At 39.3% G+C, this 27,414-nt stretch overlaps 1 protein-coding gene across 1 annotated transcript in view; it reads right to left on the reverse strand.

The window, feature by feature from the left end:
- Nucleotides 1–27,414, reverse strand: part of NAALADL2 (N-acetylated alpha-linked acidic dipeptidase like 2) — a 400,097-nt gene that overhangs the window by 43,860 nt on the left and 328,823 nt on the right. The gene's annotated exons all lie outside the window — the stretch shown is intronic.

The following is a 27,414-nucleotide window of genomic DNA, read 5'->3' on the forward strand; positions in this document are numbered from 1 at the left end:
AAAGAAAGATTCCAATGAATTAAAGAGGACTCTGAAAGTCAGGCTAGAAAAAAAAATATTTTCTTCTGTCAGCACTAAACTTGGTTACCTTCTTTCCAAACAGCTTGAATTGCTTCACGTGTTTGAATAAAACTCAAAAGTTGGTAGAAAGACTTAGCTTAATATCAAGGATGTGCTTTCTATAGTTTCTATGAAAATTTAGGGAATTGTCCAAGCTGAGAATAGAAACTTTAAAAAAGTACTGTCTTCAACTCTTATATCTTTGGAATTTCACTGTTTTCTTTGCCTTCTCATGAAAATGACAAGTGTTAACCTGTAAATCAAATGACTATATTTCTTCCTGTTTCTTTCCAATTTTTCATGACTGCTTCCATGTTTCTCCTATGCCTTATATGAGTGACACACAAGACCTATGTTCTGATGGAGGAAAAGCCAAGTTCTAAAGTAGAGTGCTCCTCAGGTTAATACCCTGCCAACAGCCTCTAGCAGAAATGCATGAAGTACATGAAAAGGAATATAGACAGACATGTCCCAAATGAAAAATAAATGCAAAAGTAAATTACACCTTAAGCTGTTAACACAGAAATGAAATTAAAATAATCTCTCGTAATAGAGAGATTCTGGCGGAGGGTTCCCTATGTGTACGCCCCTTTTAAATTGCTGTTTAAAAATTAAGGTAAGACTACTAACTGAATTGCTGTTGTGTATTTGAGTATCTGGAACGTAACTTGCAAGTAATGTAATGAAGAGAAACACATGATTATGCAAGGTATTATATATTTCAATCCTCTGTTTAAAAGTCATTTACAGAACTTTAACAGATTACATTAGACAATATGAAAGTAGGACAAAATAAATGGGAATGAGGAAATGGAAACTGCTTGTTAGCAGCTTCTTGATTACAAAAGTGTTCTGCTTATGAAGCATCCTTAAGCACAGTCAAGGAGCCCTCCTTAAGTACTGCCAATGAAGACATTTTGCAGTGTCCTAGAAGATTTATAGTCAGTATGATGCTGTATGTAAGCAAATTAAGAAGACGGAGAGTACAACCAGGTTGTAATATCTGAAGTGCCATGTTGCTAGATTCCTCAAACATGAATTGAATCTGGAGACTCATCTTAGTCTCATGTGACAAGTGCACTGATTTCAGTCTAATTCATGTGTAATAGTAAATTCCTTTTTCTAGTTTGTATAGGCTGTGTATCCAGCAAATGATCACTGTCAAGGATTACAGACCAATGCTTTATAGCAGTGAGGCCTGTGATAGCGCTACTTTGGCCAATTATGTCCTTGCCTTTCAAAAGTACTAAAGCTGTAAGACGTTTCACTAAAATCCCTTTTTCTTAAGTACAATAAAAGGCATGATGATATAAATAGCTTTAAATGAGATACTAGAAAGTCATGACAAGTAAAGGGTGTGTTTTAAGGCAAAGAGGTGTTTTTTGTTGTTCCTACAATATTCTCAGAAAACCAGCTCTATTTCTATGATCTACATCAGTGAACCAATTCAAGCTGAAATCTACAAAACTTGAAGGTTCTTAATGAAATGAAACATATTCCAGCAGCATATGTCACAGCTTTTGTAAGTGATATACTGAGCACGTATACATTCTCCACTGAACGGAAGCAAGTTTTTCATTTCATATATGCTCATAATTATCTCAAACTTAACTTACATGTAAGTCTTAAGAGTAACCGAGACAAAGAAAGCACAAGCAGAAAACAGAATCATACTGCTTTCAATATGGTGACAGTGAAAATTACAGAATATGAAGACAGACACTATGGCCTTTAGAAAATGTATCTTGACAGTTTCTGAAAAATGGGAAAAAACCAAAACCTACCCAACTGCATGCCTACCAGATTTATCAAATACTATCTTACTGTGTCGCAAAATTATCCCTAAACAAGAACTAGGCTACTGGATAAAATATCTCCACAGAAGCAGGACAACTGAATTCTCAATTTAGCACAAGAACATGGTGAATTTCTAGTTATCATTTCTGCTTCTTTTTGTCCTCTCCAAATGCTAGAACAGAGTAAAAGTACATAGCCTGAACTATAAGCAGAAAAAAAAGTTTTAAAATTGAATGCACTGAGCAAAACCACACGTTTCCATTTTTGTGTTCCTCACCAAGATTCTCACTTCCTTGCTTTCGTTTCTAATCCAATTTTGAAGCACCTCAGTAACTATAAGAATCGTTAAGAGCGGAAGCCAGAACTTACTCATGGGCAAAATATACAATAATCTTCCTAAAAATGCAATAATAAGCAGAAATAATCAAAGCTTCCAGATTTGCTATTACTGCAAATAATATGGGTTTTCACAATGTTTTTGTGTAAATAGTGCAACTGGGACAGCTGATCTCTTCAAATAGCCAGCAACCACAGTCTGACTAATAGTATGCTAACCAAAATCAGTGGCTAGTTGTGGTAAAAAAATTGCACATATACTACCCGTCACTACACAGAAAGCATCATATGCCTTTCAGCTTTAGAATAGCTTATGTACCATATACAAGCTCACTTAAGTTCAGCGTCTTAGCTCTGGCCATTTGGCCTGTGCTCAACACTAGAATCTGGCAGTCAGCACAGCTCCATCAACATAAAACAAAACAAGATGACTGTGTTCAAGCCCTGAGGAGAAAGCACTCCTAGTCTTGAGCTTCACCTTCCCCTAGAGACCTGGGACAGGCAGAGTTACAGAGAGAAATGCCCATAAACAGCATCACTCCACTACTAGTGAATACATTGGGAAACAACTTTATGCACTCTAGTATTTTCTGAGGGCTTGCCATTTTAAAAACTTTGTATATATTTGTAAGTATTGATCTCTTCTGCTTTCAAAAGTCCACCAGGAAAACTTACCAGCAGTTTATTGTGCATATAATGGAAGATGAAAAGTAGATTGTTAACACTAACATATCATCTGTTTCTAGACAGGTGGAATGCATAAGATATTAAATGGGACACAGATTTATAGCTCTTTATTTTGGAACTAGAGCTCAGTTCTTAAAAATGTGCCCATGTATCTACTGTCTTCTGTTCTGTAACTGCAACACAACTGTCCAAAGCTAGTCAGAATTTGGGTGCTTCTGCCAATGTTAGAACCTGTTTTCTCCAGCAAGCAAGAAAATAATTTCTTTTGTCGGTATACGACTGCTGAGTAAGTCAAAAGTCAAGGCCTTCCAACTCACAGGATACGATTCTTCCGGCAGTATGCTTATGCGGGCTGAAGTGCATCAGCCAAGTACCTTTTAAAAATGTGGTCTGGAAAAGCAGTGACAGTAGAGCCCAGCAGGAGGCACGAAGAGGAGAAAAATTGCATGTTCCAGGTATGGGTAGAGTTTCGCTTTTAAAAAAAGATGCTGAATGTCTTCTCTGACAGCTAGTCAATGAGAGACTGATGATATAATAACTCTAACAGTATGATGAGATAAAAGCACTTGCTGTAGATTCAGACATTGACTGTACCCAAGTATCTTAAGATTTATTTTTGTTTACTTCTGTTTCACTAGGAAAAGCAAATGGCTCTAGAGTATCCTTGTCCTTCCCCAGCAAATACAGATTAATTAAACAACGTGCCAGATAAACAGAAACAAGATTTTAAATGGAATTCTTTCATTAAAAATTCACCTTATCTGTTAACTACATATTGTAATTTGGAAGAATATAAGCTCTCTGAAGTAGACTGCAATCAAATATGTTATCCAGTGATACTGTCATATTTGTGGATGTGGCAGCATCCACAAAAACATGGTCCATACTACAAAAATGGATGTTATGATACTATCACATTGTTTCCCATTCCGTATCTTTTCACAGGTGTGATGAGGAGGTGCTCTAACAGGTCATTTGTGTAGTGCAGGTCACAAACTCTCTTGTTTTGGATACGCTCTGCACAGATGTATGCATTTTTATGGGGTTTGGTATGAATGTTTAAAAGTAGATGGAAAGTTCATAATCAAGACATAAATACTATCAAACTCTTGTTCTCTTCTTTCCTGCGGTGACTGTGGTTTGTGAGTTTGTTTACTTCTAACACAATAGAGAAGAATACAGTAATATTTCTGTATGGAGTGACAACCATTCAAATCTCTAGACATAAACAGGAGTGATCCAATTTCCAACAGAAAATCAGTGGAACAAGAGCCTTTCAAAGAAATATAGCAATATTCTTAATGGGGTAACTAACAATCATGTCAACATTGCATTGCCAGTTAAATATAATAAGGCATAATGGGAAATTCTGAGAAGAAATTATTATCTATAATTTGTTGTTTTTTTAAAAGACATTCAAACATAAAAATCCTTCCAGTGAAGGATGTTTTAAAGTTCTAAAGAAAATGAAATTCTTAATTTTTTTTTAATTGATTACTTTAACAAAATCTGCTTAATATTTAATTTACTTAACTTTTTTCACATTTATCTATTTTTATGTGGGTTTGATTGATATAGCAGTGCTGTTTGGAACAGCAAATAACTTACTAATTTAGTGTAATGGTCATTTCAAATGCGGTGATGTAAATGAAGCATTTAGAACATACAGTTTCTAAGATAAGCTGGTTTAGAAAAGCATTTGAGCAAATATCTGTAACACTTTATCTGGAAAAAAATGTTACTTAGAAAACAATTAGGAAAAGTTCCATATGACAAATACTTGTTTCTCCCTGTCCTGTGAGATTTTACTGTGGACAGAGATTTTTTACTGCAGGAGAAAGGGAATGCAAAGGAAAGATTCCTGAATTGGTGTGGAAAAAGGAAAAAAAGAGAGGAGACAGAAGTTTTGATTAACTCATATCCTCAACATTCAGCATTCAGTCCTCCACATTATGCAAAATATCTATTGAGTTACAAGCAAGTTTTTGTATTTTTCTTTTTTTTTTTTTTGAAACCATGACACAATGTCATTATGGTTTTGGTACTTCAGTATAAAAAAAAAATGTTTCATTCTCTTTGCATCATTAGGATCTCATGTGAGGCTCCTGTCAGCTGCAAGTTTGTTCAGTTTATCTGAAGAAAAAAGAAAGAAAAAAGCTTAAAATTTTCCTTAGATATGTCAATCAAAAGGATTGCACTAGCTGGAACACCAAGTTCAGAAGCACATCATTCATGTCGGTTAAAGCAGAATCTTTATGTGGACCCATTTTCTTCATCACTTTTAGACAAGACGATATTTATGTAAAGGCCCAACCTCACCCTGCAATTACCCCAAAATCAAACTGTGCTATATAGAGGTGTTCAGTCAATGACTCTGACGTGTTTCTCTTTATGTGCTATTTTCTTAGATGAGAAGTACTTTCTTTAGGATCACAGTTTCACAAAAGATAAATAGTATTCAAATATGAATTGGCCAGGGAGAGCAGGCCTGACATTCAATCTTAAAGCATTTCCTTATTTGGCTGTGTGAAAATTATTAAAATTCCCAAATTCTGGTGATTTATCTCAGGTTCTTCTGCAGGCTATGTTCATTAATACTCAAATTTACTGCTTTCTTTCCAGTCATGTAGTAAAGATATACTCTCCTTATTCACTTTCTTTCATGGGGGTATGTTTTTATTGTATTTGCAATAGTTGCTAAACTAAACAGCACATTGTATCAGGTCTTTGATTCTAAGAGACATACCTGCTTTAATGTGCTCATGTAATTTTACAATTTCTTATTTATTATCATGTTGTCTTTTTTATTACAATATAGCTGTTAGGAATGGCAACTGTTAATATTTGAGACAGTAAGATTTTTTTTTTTAATGTCAAAATAAAAGTATTGATCGTTTGAGATCAGAGTGCTGCTCTAGGATCACGGCTCTTTCTTTAAGAAGGCAGCTCACATAAATGAGCTGAAGAGGAACACAGCCATTTCAAGGAACTTTTAAGCACTGTGTACTGTGGTTCCAATGAACACGGTGCCACCTCATGCAATGTGACGTATCAGGTGGTAAACTAACTATATTTCATTTTGCTGCCATTTTAAGTAAAAGCTAGTGATAGAGATACAAAGTGTGTTTCTCACAAAGGGTTTAGCTCTCTTGTTTTGTAAAAGCTAGTTAATGCTGAAGTTTGGATGAAATATATTCCTAGAGCCAATTATTAAACATGCACTGTGTGCTGCTGGGGTACCCAGCTTATAAATCATGAGATTTCATAAAGCTGGCTTAAAACTCATCGGCACTCCCTTTCCAGACTTGTGAATGGTCTTAGGGAAAAAGCATAGCAGAAGGCATCCACAGAAACAAAGTCCTTCTGGTTACAGTCTTCTTCTTGGCTACCCAAAACAGAAAAGGGAAAAACTTTAAATGGCTATATAGGGTAATCTCTTCTTTGTATCTGATAAACTTGGCTGTAGAAAATAATTCGCTGGCAGTGCCATTCAAGCCAAAACAATACACCTTTGAGCATATAGCTTTCTGTTACAAACCTGATATTAATTTGTCTTTCATTTACTTATATAATTTCCCCAATTAGATAAACTGTGATCTTTTAACCATAGCTTGTGGTAAGCAACACAGTTTGCAAAAAATGAATAGCACAACAAAACCACTAGAGTCTAAGTAACTAAATAGCAAACCGCTCTACAATTCAAGTCTGACCAAATTTGTGGTTTGATTTAAGTCTGAAACAAGGCTTTCTTAAACATAGAGCATAGGAACTAATTTTCCTTTAGGTACTGAGCAACACATAAAGCTGCATTATGAAACAAGTTTATTAATGGTAAATGCACAAAATGGTTACCTAATAAAATTGGGAGATGCAAATCTGCTTTCTCAGTTTGCTTTTCATGTCCCTTAGATTTTCAGCAAATATTGTCCAAATGGATTTACTAATCCTAAAGCATATTTACAAACTCCACAACAGATTTATAGAAGTCATAACAGATATGCAAATCTTACCAATAAATCCTAAATAAAGTTTCGATTTAGACATTTTTCCTGTGCACTTTACAGGTACAAGCGTCCTGGTTTCAGCTGGGATAGAGTTAATTTTCGTCCTAGTAGCTGGTACAGTGCTGTGTGTTGGATTTAGGATGAGAACAATGTGATAACACACCGATGTTTTAGTTGGTGCTAGGTAGTGCTTACACTAGTCAAGGACTTTTCAGCTTCCCATGCTCTACCGACTGAGAAGGTGGGAGGTGCACAAGGAGCTGGGAGGGGGCACAGCCAGGACAGCTGACCCCAACTGGCCAAAGGGACATTCCATACCGTGTGACGTCATGCTCAGTACATAAACTGGGGAAAGCTGGCCAGGGGGGCCGCTGCTCGGGGACTGGCTGGGCATTGTTTGGTGGGTGGTGAGCAATTGCACTGTGCATCACTTGCTTTGTGTATTATCATTATTATTATTATCATTTTATTTCAATTATTAAACTGTTTTTATCTCAACCCATGAGTTTTCTCACTTTTACTCTTCCAATTCTCTCCCCCATCCCACCGGGGGGGAGTGAGCAAGCGGCTGTGTGGTGCCCAGTTGCCAACTGAGGTTAAACCACGACAACAAGCAACAGATTTATTTCTAAATCACAATTTTGGGTCTCAGCTGCTACCATCAAAATTACAAATACAGCCTTTAGACATTAACTCTTAATTAGGTTTTATAAATTCCAATCAGAACTTCCACAGTGAGTTCCTGAAGTCCAGATATAATAATCTTCCTTCAAAGTTCAGAATAAATCACACTCCAGCCACAAAACACCCTAGTTTTTTTGTAAAGTAGCAATTTGTTATTATTTGTCAAGTTTAGCCATGATGCTTCTACCATTCTACTGAAATAACAACAACAACAAACACGGAAAGGACTTTTTAAATTTAAGGCATGTATTTTAAGCAGATCTAAGAATCAACTTGCAATAGTGTACGTAAAGAACTAATCTTCCTCGGACCAATTTCAACACCCTTGCAGCTCCCATTTCAAAGCCTATCAAAACTTATGCTGTTGCTGAAACAACTGCTGCTATGCTACTCTCCGCATTCACTTCTCACTGTCATCCTTACATAGGCACTAAAGCTTGTATGGCAAATCAGATCTGAGAGCTGAAAACAAAACAAACCCCTAAAGCAAAACCAACAACAAAACCAAATGATTACTTTTCAGTCAGATCGAACTTAATCCTGCTCACTCTGTAGTAGCATTCAGATCGGCTTAGGGGAACCGTGAAACCATAACGTCAGCAACATTCAAGTGACGGATACTTCTGATGATCTTAATTATTACATTAGTTTCAAAGTCTTTCAAAAATCCAATTCCAATAGCAGGTGCTAAGAACTTGACATTCAGCTCAGAATTTGATGGAATATAGGTGACAGGAAGGGAAGAGGCAGTAAATCAGAAGTGATGTAGCAAAGACGGGGGAAGCAAGCATTTCTTGTTATTTTAAGAATTTTTTACTTTTCCTGAGATACTTCTAAAAATAGGAAAAAAGTTGAACTGAAAACTTAAATTCCAATAGAGTTCTTCCACAGTAAGGTAAATAAATTATATTAAAAACAAGATGTGTAACAGTAAAACTTTTAAGGTTACTATGTCTTTCTTTAAGTACTTATATAAATTTTTACTTTAATTGTCTTTATAGAATTCCTTATATTACATATGGACTTTCTATTCAAAAACTCATTTGCCAAATCCTCTTGTCATAGAACAGAAACCAAAAATCAAAGGTCATAGTGTGCTGAGCCACAAGCTCTGCTCATACAAGGGAATGTTCTCCATATTTCAAATGAAAATAAAGAAGAGGAAAAGGAGCTTTATCTCTTTTTATGTTGATTCGATCAATTTTGGTTTTTTTTATGATACCTAAAACTTCTGTAGCAGAGCATTTATTCCTCTGAGCCTAATCAAGTTTTTCAGTTGCATAAATATAAATATTTAGTCTTTTGTCTTCAGAGTGCTCCTCTGCTTCCTTTTAAGCTTTGGGGCTGAATTCCCCTCTCAAGCGCAGCAATGTCAACGTGGCATAGTACTGGATGATTACTGATGGGATGCAGAATATGGCTTATAATTTAATTGCCAAATAGGTCTTATATTCACAAAGCAGAACAAAACTACACATTTTATTTTGAAATATAATGAATCATATTTGCAGCTGCTGCCTCTCATTTTGCACCTGAAAATCTGAGAGTGCATCTGCACTTATGGGCTCAAACACTTTGTGAGCAGTTAAAAATCTGACCAATATTTTTCTGCATATGTGCACTTCATGTAGACCATTTGCTCTTATACTGGTTGAAGCCAGAGTGAACTCCACTGAAGTACACTGAACTAGTACTATAATGGAAGTTAGATCTGGGCTCATCTGTTTGTATCATATTCATTTATCTGACAGAGAGAACTAATCATGAGTTTTAAAAAGTGAAATCTGAATGATTAACACAGGCTGGCACCTTGACAGATATAACAATGATATTTAAAATTAGACTCCTCAAAATGATGTATCAAGGAAAGAACTTACAGAGGGAATAATAAAAAAATTAAAAATTATGCAATCTTCACCTTTGTGTTCTAAAGCTGTTTAAAAAAAAAAAAAGCAATAAACCCCCTAGAATCATGAAGCAGTGCAACAATAAGCTAATTTGAGCAGAAACCAGTGAATTTTGGTTGGTTTTTTGTTTCCCTGAACATTCCAGAAAGTTGTGATAAAAAGTCTGCCAGTTTGTATACTGTACAACTGTAAGTACATTGAGCTAGAAAGCAGAGCTTTAGTGGATTTCAGTATTATTAAAAAAAAAAAAAATTGTGTCACATTTAAAATATCTCAGAAAAAGCATAGAAAATATCACTGAGTAGACAATCTTTAGTAACACCTCTTTTTTTCTGTCAAAGTATTTGGATTTTGTGAAGAGTGTGTGTGTACGTATACATAGCTCAATTAAGCCAGTAAAAGCATGATTTTGCCAACTAAGTGCTTTAATTAAAAAACTCCCACCCTTAAAAACTCATTAAGAAAATCAAAACCAGCAATTATATTTTTGTCTGCCGTGAAAAAAAGAGAGGGGGTAGGAAGTAACAATTGGTAATATCAGTGGGGTTTTTTTGGGTGGCATTTTTTACAAGAAGATCGGGCTAGTAATCAATAAAGGAATGCTACTTCCCCGAGAGTCACTGCCCAAACTTTTCCCCTGAGTTATTCAAATATCAGAACTTTTGACCACTTATCCAAGATGAAGTGAAATCTGTAAGGTTGCCTCACTCCAAATTAAAGAGGCTGTGCTGATACAATGCTGTTGATCAGAAAGGGAGCATGTTTTAGTGTAACAAGATGTCACATTCACTCTAAAAGGATTAAAATCAGTTTGTATTCAAGTATTTTCATACTTACTTTAATTACGTTTGAAAAAAACCATTCATTTCTGACAATGCTGACTTGTATCATCCTTAGTACATGTCAATTTTCATCTTACTTTGATTGCGCAGCCCATTTTTTTATTGGAGGCTCTGAAATTCCAGTGAGCTTTCCGGAATTTTGATGGATTAGCCGTGCTATTCTCCCTGTCTAGGCAAGTTTGAGATAAATGGCTGGACAGGCTATGACCTTTGGGCAAATTACTCTCCTTGACTACAATATATATTGATGAATTGTGTCAGTATTCATTTACATATTTGTCAGTTTCATTACCCAAATAATAAAACCCACACATTCCTGGCCCCACTGAATGAAAGGAGGGTATTGTAAGTTATTAACAAAAGGTAATGACAAAGTTCACATTAAATCTGATAAATAAAAAACCATGAAATTCGAAGTCAATAGTCTTAACATCATCCACATCAGTCAGATGCAAAAGTATTGCTATTTATTTAGCCATTTAAGAATTAGAATTATTTTGTCATAAGAAAGTAAATGTTTTCCCTTCAGAGTTTCATTCTTCTAACGTCGTAAGCATATAAGTGTTGATGGATCACATCTGATGGTAGCAAAACAGATTATTTTATTGCTTATCTCATAGAATCATAGAATCATTAAGGTTGGAAAAGACCTCTAAGATCATCGAGTCCAACCGTCAACCCAACACCACCATGCCCTCTAAAACCATGTCCCTAAGCGCCACATCTACACATCTTCTAAATACTTCCAGGGATGGGGACTCAACCGCTTCCCTGGGCAGCCTGTTCCAATGTTTAACCACTCTTTCAGTAAGGAAATTTTTCCTCATGTCCAATCTAAACCTCCCCTGGCGCAACTTGAGGCCATTTCCTCTCGTCCTATCGCTTGTTACTTGGGAGAAGAGACCAACACCCACCTCGCTACAACCTCCTTTCAGGTAGTTGTAGAGAGCGATGAGGTCTCCCCTCAGCCTCCTTTTCTCCAGGCTAAACAACCCCAGTTCCCTCAGCCGCTCCTCATAAGACTTGTTCTCCAGACCCCTCACCAGCCTCGTTGCCCTTCTCTGGACACGCTCCAGCACCTCGACGTCCTTCTTGTAGTGAGGGGCCCAAAACTGAACACAGTATTTGAGGTGCGGCCTCACCAGTGCCGAGTACAGGGGCACGATCACTTCCCTACTCCTGCTGGCCACACTGTTTCTGATACAGGCCAGGATGCCATTGGCCTTCTTGGCCGCCTGGGCACACTGCCGGCTCATGTTCAGCCGGCTGTCAACCAGCACCCCCAGGTCCTTTTCCACCAGGCAGCTTTCCAGCCACTCTTCCCCAAGCCTGTAGTGCTGCATGGGGTTGTTGTGGCCGAAGTGTGGGACCCAGCACTTGGCCTTGTTGAACCTCATACAGTTGGCCTTGGCCCATCAATCCAGCCTGTCCAGGTCCCTCTGCGAGCCTTCCTACCCTCGAGCAGATCAACACTCCTGCCCAACTTGGTGTCGTCTGCAAACTTACTGAGGGTGCACTCGATCCCCTCATCCAGATCATTGATAAAGATATTGAACAAGACCAGCCCCAAAACTGAGCCCTGGGGAACACCGCTCGTGACCGGCCGCCAACTGGGTTGAACTCCATTCACCACAACTCTCTGGGCCCGGCCGTCCAGCCAGTTTTTGACCCAGCGCAGAGTCCACCTGTCTAAGCCGTGAGCCGCCAGCTTCTCTAGGAGAATGCTGTGGGAGACGGTGTCAAAGGCCTTACTGAAGTGCAGGTAGACCACATCCACAGCCTTTCCCTCATCCACTAGGCGGGTCACCAGGTCATAGAAGGAGATCAGGTTGGTCAAGCAGGACCTGCCTCTCATGAACCCATGCTGGCTGGGCCTGATCCCCTGGTTGTCCCGCTCATGCCTTGTGAGTGCCCTCAAGATGAACCGCTCCATAATCTTCCCCGGCACCGAGGTCAGGCTGACAGGCCTGTAGTTCCCCGGATCCTCCTTCCGGCCCTTCTTGTAGATGGGCATCACGTTGGCAAGCCTCCAGTCATCCGGGACCTCCCCCGTTAACCAGGACTGCTGATAAATGATGGAGAGTGGCTTGGTGAGCTCCTCCACCAGCTCCCTCAGCACTCTTGGGTGGATCCCATCTGGCCCCATAGGCTTGTGAGCATCCAGGTGGCGTAGCAGGTTGTTGACTGCTTCCTCTTGGATTATGGGGGGTTTATCCTGCTCACCATTCCTGTCTTCCAGCTTGGGGGGCCGAGTACCCTGAGGATAACTGGTCTGACTATTAAAGACTGAGGCAAAGAAAGCATTGAGTACCTCAGCCTTTTCCTCATCCTCGGTGACAATGCTCTGCCCCGCATCCAATAAAGGATGGAGATTCTCCTTGGCTCTCTTCTTGTCATTAATATATTTGTAAAAACATTTTTTGTTGTCCCTAACGACAGCGGCCAGATTGCGTTCTAGCTGGGCTTTTGCCTTTCTCATTTCCTCTCTGCACGACCTAACGAGATCCCTGTACTCTTCTTGACTCGCCTGCCCCTTCTTCCACAAGCAGTAAACTCTCCTTTTTTTCCTGAGTCTCAGCAAGAGCTCCCCGTTCAGCCAGGCCGGTCGTCTTCCCCGCCCGTTCTTCTTATGGCATATGGGGACAGCCTGCTCCTGCGCCTTTAAGACTTCCTTCTTGAAGAACGTCCAGCCTTGGCTTGTCTGATTTGACATGTTTGTCAAAAGATCTGAAGACACAAAAGAGCTAATACAGTGAGCTAATACAACAGACAAGATACTTTTAGACTACCCAAAGGAACTATCCCTCTAGAATGTGTCTTGTTGAAGAAAAACTCATCTTCCTTGTGCAGCCACTAAATTCAGTACACGTATGCCAAGAATAAAGACTGAATCTTTGGCAGATGGAGTATTTGTTAACCAATAACAAACGCCTATGGTAGTACTGATGCTAAAGAATGGATTAATAAAATTATACTCTGATAAATTCAGTAACTAAGTACATGAAGAATAGGATAGTGGGAAATGGGAAAATTCAGATAACCTCAGGCATATTCCTACCTATTAGAGTAGCAAACTTCAGATTTGTTTTTTCAGTTGTTGGATTTCAGTGGTTGAATATAAATCAAATGATTCCATGATTCTATAAACATACCCGTTGACATTCCTTAAAAAATACATGCATATGTCCAATTATTCGATATCCCTCATAACAAACTTGCGTTTTTGAAATAAAAGCAATGGATATGAAATAAATTTTCTCATCACACAGTACAAAGCCACTATTGGACAAATTGGAAACAATCATTTGACTTGCGCAATAAAGATGCAGTGGCTTCTTTGTACAGTCATGATCATCAACCGCCAGAACCCTCTCCCCCCTAAAAAATAAGACATCTGTCATGAGCATCTTTGCTGAGAGTCTGTCACCAATGCAGCACTCGGTAACCAGCTAGGGATGCAGTCAGATTACAAATCTCAACATAACCAAAATAAGGCACTGTTGCTGTAGGCAATGTAACTTCATTCCAAGCCAGGTAAGTCTCACTAACATAGGCACTCACACGGCTTCAGTACATACGAGAAAAATGCCCAGTTGGTCACAGCCAGTATCTGAAATTCCAGCAAATCCCAAATACGTGCTAAATTCCAACTTCAGAAATCTAGCTTCAGCTTTGAAATATGCCCCAGTCTTTGTCTACAGTGTCAGACAAATTACCAGATTTTGCAAGTTAATGCTGAATTCAGGTGAGGAGATGAAGTAGTTGCTCAGTTATTGTAAGTACCATTTTTGATCCATGGTATTTCATTTTCTCATACATCAAATGGGGATTAAACAATTCTTCCTCTCATTCCTACCTTACCTTCTTTTACTTAGTCAGATTGCTGTAATTTGGAGTAAAAAATGTCTTCCATACAAACACCACCAATCTTGGGTTTCTATGATAAGATTTAAAATGATACATTATGTATGAACTTATATGTTTATCCTGTGTTTTGATTGGATCAGATGGAGTTGACATGTATTTGCCTATTTCACTTAAATTGCAACTTTAGCTTGAAAAATGATGCAATGATTTTTTCCTTTTTCACTGACAGTTGGCAGACAAATCTTGAGAGTAAAATTTAGGTCTAAAAGAGGAATTCAGGAACGGTGTGGTTCTAAACAGCAATCTGGTTAAGAAACATTCTGACAGAAGCCAACACTAACTTTTTTTAAAGAACATATAGTCTTGCTGCAACATCAAAAAGATTAAAGGAATGTAGAATTAATTCTCTCCTAACAGTGAGAGAATCGAACAGTTAGGACTGTACACAGACAGTCCATGGGAATGGTTTCTACACAAACCATGCTACTAATGATGGCTATGTTTTCTGTTCATTCAGCTTCTCTTATTTACTGGAGCCACAGTTTCCTGGTTATTTTGATATTTTCATAGTTGTCAGAGTTCTCTAAGCTGAAGACATTAAATTCCAGCCACTCAAAAAGAAGCCCAGAAACAATCTTGGAATATTCGAGTCTTGACGTCTTTCCATAACTTCACAAATAAATGGCACAGGAGGAAATGGAATTAGTTCTGTCCTGTAATGCTTCTTCCATTTTGAAGGAGTTACTAGCAGGAAAGACGTGGAAAATTTCAGGGGGGCGGTAGGGGAATGGGGTTGTTTTTTAATACTTGACTGAACCAAGTGAAGTTGTGTTGGAACAGTGCAGCTGGTTCATCAACTTTTTACCAGGGGTTCTGCAATTTCAGCTTATTTTTATTACCTAGTCTTTATCCATCAGAGTTCAAGTATAAAGTGCAAGAGTCCTTGAGGCTACTTGCTTTTAGAAACAAAGAACTACTGAAAAATTCCAAGCATATCTACCCTAACTAGGCTAGAGCAGATAAAGAATATGCTGTCCGGCCAAACATAGTATGACTGTCAGAACACCTCATGTCTTTAGCAGCAAAGTCACCTCTTTCACATCTAATGCTGAGAAAATCCCCAGACAGCTTTCTTTTCTTTGAATGCTGTTATTTCCCTGTTCACCACAATTCATACAGCACCCCCAAAGTTACTGTGCCAGTTTATATCACCAGATTTGCTCGTTTTTATTGCTGCTGACAATAGCTACAGAATAAAATACACATTGTTAGAACGGAGTTTTCAGCAGGTTTGTATTTACCCTCTGCTTGAAGTGGATTATATGTTCTTTCATTCAAGAAGGCTAAAGGTAAATCAAAAACTCTCACTTGTGTGCTTAAGAGAATATGTGCTAAATCAAACCATTTCTGTGAAATATGCCTGTGCTTCTTTGCAGAAAAATTCGGAAAAGTTTGTTTTTGTGCGAATTCAGTCAGACTGTCACCACAGAAAATATAGTTCTGCTTTGCACATGTCAAATACCATTAAACCATAAATACCAGTAAGACGCTCAGAACCAGTATATGAAAGGCTGATCAGTAAAGCAAAGCATGTCATTTGAGTTATGGAGACACTATCTGGCAATTGGCACCTTACGCTGCACCTACACTGCTACATCTCCTTAGGGCAGATGAGAGCTGCTGAAACACCATGAATTGCTGCCAGCTGTGGGAAGACAAACAGAAAAACTAAGAGATGCCCCAAGTCATCCTGCAATTTCTCAGGCAAAAAAATCCCATACAGGTGCTTTTACTTGTGACAGAGCATCCAAACGATACTGCAGACAGTTCTGATATCTTCAAGACAAGGTCAAATTCCACATCTAAAAATTCAGTATCAACAGATTGTCTCAAATATGGATACTGATCAGGTTCCCCAGCTTGGTTCTCACTTCCTACACTGAGAACTGTTAACTTCATTCAGCATTTCTGCCACCTACCCCTGGTCCATATTCCTGTTTGTTGGCTGGAGGCTTGGATAATTTGTTTTGAAAGTACAAAATCATGACATGAGAGTTCTGTTGGTCTGTGCAGAACTCATGTCTTTGGAGGTATGGTGATGAAGAGACTGAGAAATGATGTGAAAATCTGGCATACGCTATTGAAGACAGGAATTTTAAAAATTACATCAGAAGGAATACATCACTGAAGAAAGTTACTGGAGAAATTACCTGTGAAAACTGACACTCCAAAGTGTCACATTTTCATGATGGAAATCATGGCATACAGCAAAAATGTTCCAGTTAGCACACCACACAGTGATGCGGGGGAAGGCTGCCATATATCTGCCTGGGCCTTGCAAGGATAAAGGGTTTTCTGGGCTTGGCTTGCATATGCAATATACTTGGGTGCATCAGACTTGTTTCCTGAATATTTCAGATTCGTTCTGCATGTGCCATACAAGCATTTTAACACTTTAAGTGCTGTAACTCTGACTGGAGTAATATTGTGTCTCTGCTGTTTGGAAATCTTAAACAATTCTGCCAAATCCTCTATTTCTACACAAAGGAAATTTTTAAATTAAAATGAAAGATACATCAATGGAAGTCCAGATGTACAGCTGTCTCGATACAGAGGCCACTGGGATGCCTAAGCACAATGCCACACAGCTTCTTCAAGAACAATGTTATACCAAAAAGGGCATATTGTAGTGGGAACAACACATGAATGCGAACGTACTCTGCTGAAACAGCTATGCCAGTAATAATACGCTGGCAGAAACATTTCTGGTAAAACTTTGCAACATAGACGTGCTGAACATGGTTTGTGAAAGTGTTTCCATTTGACATTATGGGGATTGCATCCCTGCCAAAACTACAACAGATGCTTCAATGAAATGTAAAGAAATTTCAAGCTGGTTGACTACAATGAGATTTTGGTTTGATTCTGAAGTCTGGCAGGAAACAGCGTTAATACTGTTCTTCACAGTATTATTCTACTGATTCAAAATCTGCACTCTCAGTCTTTGGGATTGTATTCATGTTAATTTAACATGAATTAAATATAAGCTTCTATTAAATATAAGCTGTATTAGCTTATATTTCATAAATGTAATATTTCAATAATTTATGGCAATCTCATATGTCAGTTATGTCTCTCTCTCCTCCCCCTAGCTTTTGCAGTACAGAAGCATACAAAAAAAGAGCTCATTTACAGATGCCATGCAGGAAGATGAAAACATTTAGCAGAGGTAGCATGCACCAAACCACAGATTCTGATTTTTAGGGAGATTACAGAGAAAGGAACTACCAAAGTTATGGATATCATTGCATTGCCAAGATGAATGGGTATTCCCTATGCTTGTATTAGAAAATTAATGGGACTAGACAATGGGTAAATGGGAATATATATCCCTCACACGCTCCAAAGGACCAGAACAGTATGATCCTGTTAGAGAACTCCTCAAATCAACATTCCTGTGCTGTACCTTAACTGTGGTCAAAAGGTGAATTTCATTTACCAACAGTCCTGCAGTCCAGTACTTTTCATTCCATTTGCTTCAAGAAAAGAATCTGCCTATCATCTTCTTGGAAGTGTTTATATTTAAAAAAAAATTGAAATACTACAGTATGCTACACAAAAAACCTTATTTCCCCTAGAAATGGAAATGCTCCTCCCTATTGCTGTATTATTTAATGTTTAGAAGTTAATTGCATTACAGTAGTTAGTTCTACTTTATGCAGCTCCATAATTGAAGCGTAGAACAATCAGGATCACTAATAATTTTCTCAAGAGTTATCTGTCAGCACCCATAACTCATCATAAAACCAATTATGTCACTTCTGGCATACCTTTCAACACTTTGGTGCCTGCCAAAGTAAAAATCAATAAAAGATTATTATTATTCCATGGCTGATCCTGGGTAAGTGGCTCCAGTGGCACTCCCTGTTGGGGGACTGCCATTAAAGCTTTTAGAACTGCATAATCTGAGTCTTATTAGGCTACTCTAGTGATCATACCTGATAACACAAAAGTATTTTCAAACTTGTTAATAACTCCAATTGACTAGTTACCATGAAACACTGTGCTGAATAACACTGATGAAACACTGAAAAACAGCACATACTTTCCTGAGTATGCATTTGATAACAATGGAGTTTCACCTGACTTCTGGTCTGATCGGAAAATCCATTCTCTGCCACACAGGCACACATTTCTCCATTTTAATACTTGATATATGTATTATAAAACACACTTGAAATTACAAGGTCTGCAAATCTCACTTAAGATACCACTAAATATTGTACTGCAACACGTTGCTGTAATGTATGTCTTGGTTCTCCACCACTAGGAAGCCTACATATTTCTCTGTCTTCTCCGAGTCTTTCAGATGAGCCTGGGCCTTGCAACTTTCTACCCTAAATCCACCCTTAAAGTGCCAAGATCTATGATAAATTGATCTGACAAGTGTTCCGACAAATTAGATCTTCTAAGCACTCAGATTACAGATCTATCTCCTTAATAGCTGCACATTTCTCATTCATTTTACCTGCCACATTCGGCAATCTCCTCCTTTTCAAAGTGTTCTTGAAATTAAGGTAACTACTGTCTTCAGAGAGCACAAGCCACAATTAGCTGATTATTTGTTCTTATACCGAATCTCACATAAAAATTTATGTTGAAATTCTTCCATTGTTACTTAGTATCAAGCCATTCATATAGAAAAAAATTCATTAAAGCCCTATTTCCCTCAGAGAGATGAAGGGCCTCAACTAATTTCCTGCGAAAAACAGCATAAGCTTTCCCACCAGCTTCAGTGGCCATACAAGCAAAGCACACTGTGAGCGATATGCAGTGGCAAATGAGTTTCATCAAATTGAACACTAAGCACACCTCTGCTACCAAGACTGAAAGATACTCATTCTTTGTGTCCTTCTTGACCTGCATCCCACAATGTTTCAGCACCGGGCTGAAAAATGGCAGGCTCATAGTTGGAAAATATGAAGTGATGGACACGAGAGAAAACAACCTATGAGTATACACAGATAATCAGGGCATATGAATTAGCTCATATCACTGAAGACAGAAATATTCAAGTCAACATAAATAGTTAATGGATAACAGCAGCCTAAAAGACCAACAGCACGTTGAAGATTATTGAGGAAGGATTAGAGAAGAAAATATAGAAACTCTATACATCCACAGTGATCCAACATGTTGAATATGGTACCTAGTTCTAATTACCTTAAAGCAAAAGAGATGCCACAGAACTGCGTAAGTACAGAGTTAACGAATTATTAGGCAGGAATGAGTTACCTATGAGGACAGCTCAAACTGGTTACTACACCCAGACACAACACAGTTTAGAAAGAAAAGCAACTGGTATCGAAAAGTAAATAGAGCTTGTTTGTTTATTATTTCTCCTACTAAAGGCAGAAAAAACCTCGTGAGATAAACAAGCAGCAAGTTTTAAGTGTGTGTGTGTGGGACTAAATTGTGGGAAATGTTGCTATGGGATGTTATGGAAGTCAGAATGCAAATGAATTCAAAAAGGGCATAGATAACTACACATGTAACAGAGCTGGAAATCAGTGTAGAGGTGTGATTATGAGCCTAAGAAATATTGCACTGCCAACTGACAGTGAGTGGGAAGGTATACCAGAGGAAGTATCGTGCTATGATTCCCTGATTTTACATATTTATTCCCCAAGAATCTACTACTTGTTACTACCAGTCGTAGATTTTTGTACCAAATGGAATTTTGTTTTTATCTAGTGAGGCTATTCCTACTCTGGAGGCTATGAGTCAACCAAGAAGTAACGTAAACAACTTCTGAAATCAATCAGCTTGGATAAATTGGTTTGTCCATATCTAATACTCTTGAATATACAAAAAAGACCTAAACCAGGTCAAACCCTCCTTCACTATAAAACCATCAATACACAAGAAATTTGGTAATAGATATTACTACTTAACATTTGCTTTTTTCAGATATTTCAATTTTTTTCTCCAGATATCTCAACTCTGTAACATCTTCACTGCCAGGTCTGAATGAATAAATCTCAATTTAGTAAAGTAAATATTCCTTTTACAATAATTACCATCCAGCACCAGAATGCCTTCTTGCACTGAATTCAACATTTTCTCAGTTTCCAAACCTCAATTTGATATGATAAAGTAAGTATAGCTTCAAGAAATATATACCAACCATGTCTCAAAAATACCAATTACTGTGCACGTTCCAATAGATGCAGTCATTCAGATCAGGTCTCAGCTGGTCGTTAAAGGAACTGAGACTGTAATTTTAAACACAAAGTCTCTCACATAAGTAGCTGTAAAATACATGCTTCTATAAATGGAAAATAGATTTTTTCAGTGCTATAAAATTTAACAATTTTTTGCCTTTTTAAGCAGATTTTTATTTGGCCATTAAGATTTGCCAAAGGAAACAAAATACAAGGATTATTAATGGAAGCAAAAATTATTGTTAAAAATTAATTTCTTGAATATGGATACTATAGTCAAATTAGCAATCACTGAAATGGAAGGAATGACATCAATATATGAACACAGTGTATTATTTCCTGGGCCTAGGCCTTAGCTTGTACCAGGCCTCTAAAGATCACAAAATCTTTAGTTCAGATATGGCAGAATGCTCCTTAACTTCAGACAACAATAAGCTATCAACTACGGACCTAAAATATTTTGGATTTATTTTCCAAGATTTGTATCTCCAAAACTTCACAAGTCTTTCCTCAACTTGAACTTCCTACAATTTGAACTTCTATAATCTTAATATAATGGAAAACTTGATAAATGACAAAGATTTTCATAGTCTTCAAAGCCATTATAGCTGGTTAACAGCGTTTTGTACTACTCTAGTTCTGTAAACAAGGATTTGAGTATTTGATATTTGGATAAATAGTGGTAAAATAACCAGATATTTATCTGAATAAAGCAGGTCGGAATACTGCATTTTCATCGCGTGAAAAATTTTATGATTAATAAAAATATGTTTGGTCTCAAATAAGAATAAAAAGTTACAGTTTCAAATATTTTAATAAATAATTTCTGAGAAAAAAGCTAATGAAAATTATTAAATTTTTAATTTATTATATTTGAATATTTATTTTTTTTAACATAAAGTTCTGTGTGAAAAGTTTTTTGAAATTGAAAGTTAAAATTTCTGAAGCAGTTATGATACCTATTTTACTTGCAATTGCAATGGAGCATACACAGTCAGTTGGCATGTACCTGTTGAGGAGCATTAACTTCCAACTGAGGAGTGTAAAGTCTAACTACAAGCTAATTTCTCACTGTGGATTTTTTTTTGCAAATATGAGTAATTTAATATAAAGCTAGAGTTTTCTAATCTTTTGAAGGTATAACTTGGCCTCATCTGTTCAGAGTACCACAATGAAAATATGAAGATTTCAGATTAAGGAATAGCATTAAAAATGCTTAGTTAACTAAATAAATTCATAGCATTTCCTTTAAATCCCATATGCAAGTAATAGTTTTACTTTAAAGACTTCAGTAAGAAACTAAGTCTTGATCACTCAAGCTGTAAGGTTTCCAAGGTGTCGAGGGAATTGCATCAGAATTTCTGTAGTCTCATGAATACAACTTGCTTTTGCAACTTAGAAGTCCAAATAAAAAGTGTTTTTCCTTTTAGCTTGCTTATAAAAGTCAACAAAACTCTGTTTTCAAAGATACAAGATTAAATGGTATTTCAGGATATATAACATTTCTGTATTTTTATCCACTTCTCTCTTTCACTCAAATAAAAACCTATCTTATTTATTTTTAACTATACTAGCTCAAAGACAACCATCAGGCATATACAGCAACGGATAAATGCAAAAAAGTATTTTTAATAATCCACTTTTTACAAGAAGCAAAAGATGTTGAAGCACCAAGCATCATATATCATTCATGTGCACAGTATAATACGTAGAATTCTGCTAGCACTCATACACTGACCATGGATAACTGATCAACAATGGAATGGTGTAGAACAGGTATTGTTTAAAAGATTTGTATCTCCATGTGACTCGCATTTCCTTTCTTTTAGTAATTACAGATGTTTTCATTAAAGCTAAACTGATATGTGGTTTTTCTTTTCAAAGAAATAAAACTTCATTAAGCTTTTTCCCCCTTAAAGGGCTCACATTGAGAATCGGTATGTGTGCAGTATAGAGAGGACATATTTAGAGTTTCGATAATGGAGATAGGAAAAACCACCACCACCACCAAAGCCCCAGCAACCTTCCAGGTTCCCCAAAGTATGGAAACAAATGTCAGTTTAGAAAAGAAAATTTCTAAAATAAGATGACTCTTTAGAATTCAGACTACATATGCAGCAGCTTGTCTGCACTAACATGCAGCCACTAGAATCAAATGTAGGGCTGGAAGAAGATCTTACCAAGGAAAAGGTGATAGGACATCACATCAGGTATGAAGCTGGATAAATGTCACCACACAAAGCCATATTAAGGCCTTATATAAAATACTGCATACCTTTCTGGACATTCACCCAAAGAAAATGCTTTCAAATTGGAACAGATGACAAACCTAGGATAAAGGGAGGGGCGAAGGAAAGCCCATCTTGCAGGAGAAGGGAAAGACAATGGCTGGCTTAGTTACTCTGAGAAAAAGGTGGAGGAGGGGAGTGGAGGGAATCAAGAGGTAACACCACTGTTATCTAACTATAAAGAAGAGTAAACAACAGATAAAATTTAGAAAACTTTTGCTGTTCAAGCTATTCAGAAAATACTTTAAGATCAATTAAGCTAAGCTAAAGATGACAAAATCACCAGCTGAGGATCTCACTCCACTGCTGCATATATTATTCATCTTTATAAAAGCATCCTGGGCTACAGCCTGAAAAGCAAAATGGAAATATAATTGTATCCTAGTGCAATCTTCATCAAGTTTTATCAAAGAAAATTATAATGCTCAATGACGTGCATTGAGCACGTGTTGATCAACACGTGGCTCAGGGGCTGGTGCCATCGGAGGAATTTTGGCTTTTTTGATCATGGGGAGGTTTACACGGCACCGGGCCTGCTGCGACAGATGGAGTCCAGCTGTCTCACAGGGGGAAAATTCATGTCTCACCCTGCTCATGAATTGGCAGGGCTCATTGAGAGGGCTTTAAACTAGGTTTGAAGGGGGAAGGGGATAAAACCAGGCTCCCTAGAGATGAGCCTAGGGGTGGCATGCCAATGCTGGGGGCGAAATCGATAGCCCAGCTCAAGTGCATCTACACCAATGCACGCAGCATGGGCGGCAACCAGGAGGAGCTGGAAGCCATTGTGCAGCGGGATAGCTATGACTTAGTCGCCATCACAGAAACATGGTGGAGTGACTCTCATGATTGGAGTGCTGCAATGGATGGCTATAGACTCTTCAGAAGGGACAGGCGAGGAAGGAGAGGCGGTGGGGTGGCCCTGTATGTTAGGGAGTGTTTTGACTGTATAGAGCTCAACGATTGTGATGATGATACGGTTGAGTGTTTATGGGTAAGGATGAGGGGGAAGGCCAACGAGGCAGATATCCTGCTGGGAGTCTGTTATAGACCACCCAACCAGGATGAAGGGGCGGATGAAGCGTTCTACAAGCAGCTGGCAGAAGTCTCTCAATCGCTAGTCCTTGTTCTCATGGGAGACTTCAATTTCCCGGATGTCTGCTGGAAATACAACACGGCAGAGAGGAAGCAGTCTAGGAGGTTCCTGGAGTGTGTGGAAGACAACGTCCTGACACAGCTGGTAAGTGAGCCTACCAGGGGAGGTGCCTCGCTCGACCTGCTGTTTACAAACAGAGAAGGACTGGTGGGAGATGTGGTGGTCGGAGGCCATCTTGGGCTTAGTGACCATGAAATGATAGAATTCTCCATTCTTGGTGAAGTAAGGAGGGGGGGCAGCAAAACCGCAAACATGGACTTCCGGAAGGCGGACTTTGGCCTGTTCAGGACGCTGGTTGAGAGAGTCCCTTGGGAGACAGTCCTGAAGGGCAAAGGGGTCCGGGAAGGCTGGACATTCTTCAAGAAGGAAGTCTCAAAGGCGCAGAAGCAGGCTGTCCCTGTATGCCATAAGAAGAACGGGCGGGGAAGACGACCGGCCTGGCTGAATGGGGAGCTTTTGCTGAGACTCAGGAAAAAAAGGAGAGTGTACCGCTTGTGGAAGAAGGGGCAGGCGACTCAAGAAGAGTACAGGGATCTTGTTAGGTCGTGCAGAGAGGAAATGAGAAAGGCAAAAGCCCAGCCAGAACGCAATCTGGCTGCTGTCGTTAGGGACAACAAAAAATGTTTTTACAAATATATTAATGACAAGAAGAGAGCCAAGGAGAATCTCCAACAAAAAATGTTTTTACAAATATATTAATGACAAGAAGAGAGCCAAGGAGAATCTCCATCCTTTATTGGATGCGGGGCAGAGCATTGTCACCGAGGATGAGGAAAAGGCTGAGGTACTCAATGCCTTCTTTGCCTCAGTCTTTAACAGGCAGACCAGTTATCCTCAGGGTACTCGGCCCCCCAAGCTGGAAGACAGGGACGGCGAGCAGGATGAACCCCCCATAATCCAAGAGGAAGCAGTCAACGACCTGCTACGCCACCTGGATGCTCACAAGCCTATGGGGCCAGATGGGATCCACCCGAGAGTGCTGAGGGAGCTGGTGGAGGAGCTCGCCAAGCCACTCTCCATCATTTATCAGCAGACCTGGTTAACGGGGGAGGTCCCGGGCGACTGGAGGCTTGCCAGCATGATGCCCATCTACAAGAAGGGCCGGAAGGAGGATCCGGGGAACTACAGGCCTGTCAGCCTGACCTCGGTGCCGGGGAAGATTATGGAGCGGCTCATCTTGAGGGCGCTCACAAGGCATGAGCGGGACAACCAGGGGATCAGGCCCAGCCAGCATGGGTTCATGAGAGGCAGGTCCTGCTTGACCAACCTGATCTCCTTCTATGACCTGGTGACCCGCCTAGTGGATGAGGGAAAGGCTGTGGATGTGGTCTACCTGCACTTCAGTAAGGCCTTTGACACCATCTCCCACAGCATTCTCCTAGAGAAGCTGGCGGCTCATGGCTTAGACAGGTGGACTCTGCGCTGGGTCAAAAACTGGCTGGACGGCCGGGCCCAGAGAGTTGTGGTGAATGGAGTTCAACCCAGTTGGCGGCCGGTCACGAGCGGTGTTCCCCAGGGCTCAGTTTTGGGGCTGGTCTTGTTCAATATCTTTATCAATGATCTGGATGAGGGGATCGAGTGCACCCTCAGTAAGTTTGCAGACGACACCAAGTTGGGCAGGAGTGTTGATCTGCTCGAGGGTAGGAAGGCTCTGCAGAGGGACCTGGACAGGCTGGATTGATGGGCCAAGGCCAACTGTATGAGGTTCAACAAGGCCAAGTGCCGGGTCCTGCACTTCAGCCACAACAACCCTATGCAGCGCTACAGGCTTGGGGAAGAGTGGCTGGAAAGCTGCCTGGCGGAAAAGGACCTGGGGGTGCTGGTTGACAGCCGGCTGAACATGAGCCGGCAGTGTGCCCAGGCGGCCAAGAAGGCCAGTGGCATCCTGGCCTGTATCAGAAACAGTGTGGCCAGCAGGAGTAGGGAAGTGATCGTGCCCCTGTACTCGGCACTGGTGAGGCCGCACCTCGAATACTGTGTTCAGTTTTGGGCCCCTCACTACAAGAAGGACATCGAGGTGCTGGAGCATGTCCAGAGAAGGGCAACGAGGCTGATGAACGGTCTGGAGAACAAGTCTTATGATGAGTGGCTGAGGGAACTGGGGTTGTTTAGCCTGGAGAAAAGGAGGCTGAGGGGAGACCTCATCGCTCTCTACCACTACCTGAAAGGAGGTTGTAGCGAGGTGGGTGTCGGTCTCTTCTCCCAAGTAACTAGCGATAGGACGAGAGGAAATGGCCTCAAGTTGCACCAGGGGAGTTTTAGATTGGACATGAGGAAAAATTTCCTTACTGAAAGAGTGGTTAAACATTGGACCAGGCTGCCCAGGGAAGTGGTGGAGTCCCCATCCCTGAAGGTATTTAAAAGACGAGTAGATGAGGCACTTAGGGACATGGTTTAGTGGGTGGTGGTGTTGGGTTGACGGTTGGACTCAATGATCTTAGAGGTCTTTTCCAACCTTAATGATTCTATGATTCTATGAACCTACTTAAAATAATTTGTAATGATTTAAACTATCAAAATGCTTCAAGTCAACTATCTAATAAATACTTTTCTGTGTTAGTCAACATTATAGAGCAAATAGTAAAATACAGATTATTCAGATTACACATGGCCCATCACACACTAATTAGTAAATCATAAATTAATTATGCAGTAAATAATCACATACCTACTTCCCTCAGTCTTTGGGAAGAAATTTGGTGAATCTTTTCAGTCACTGTGGCATGAAGGATGGCTTAAAAACCATCAATTCCATTAAAAGGGCTTCAGAGAAGACTCGTCTTGTAATTGTTCCTTAACTGTCAGACTCTACCAAGCTTCAAGAGAATGTCTAGGAATATGTGTTTCTTTTTTTTAAAAAAAAACGACACCCAAGCAAACAAACAAGAAAACCCCTAAAAACCCCAAGATCAGTCACTGTCTATTTTGCCAAAGATGATGATCTGCCTATATGCTAAATCTGCACATTGCTGATCTTTGTGAATTTATTTTTGTTGTTGCCAAAAGAAATGTTTCAACAGCAGCTGCTTTGCCGAAAGAAGTATCTCCGAATAAACAAAGAAATCTGTTTGTGAGGTCTACATAGCTCTGGTTTATAAGAAAGCCAATTGTAAGATGTGTACAAATCCATTAAGTTGGACTAATCTGTAGTCATGTCTCTTTGTAGAAATAGGGCTTGCTGAGTGGACAGAGTGAAGAAAGAGCACTTTAGAGCAAGGAGCAATTTTGATTGTATTAATAAATAACATGGAGGGAGTATTATATTGGCATGACAAGAGGGGAGCCAGAACATATTAACTTTGGGAGTGTCCCCTCTGTAGAGCACTCTCCAGAATCATGGGATGGCCACCCCTTCCTCCCATGTGAGCATCACTGTGACAGCTCGTGAAACCAAGTATCTGTGCATGTGAAGGCGCCCTCAGAGAGCCCTCTTCACTGACAAAATTGACAGCAACAAACTTGTTACTTCCTGCCATCTAGTGGGGCTCAATGCCCTGCACTCATGCAATAAGTTTAATGTGAACCATGCAAAATACAACTGAATCACATAAAATTAAGCATTTGC

Source organism: Aptenodytes patagonicus, chromosome 6 (assembly GCF_965638725.1).
Source record: "Aptenodytes patagonicus chromosome 6, bAptPat1.pri.cur, whole genome shotgun sequence".
NCBI lineage: Eukaryota > Metazoa > Chordata > Aves > Sphenisciformes > Spheniscidae > Aptenodytes > Aptenodytes patagonicus.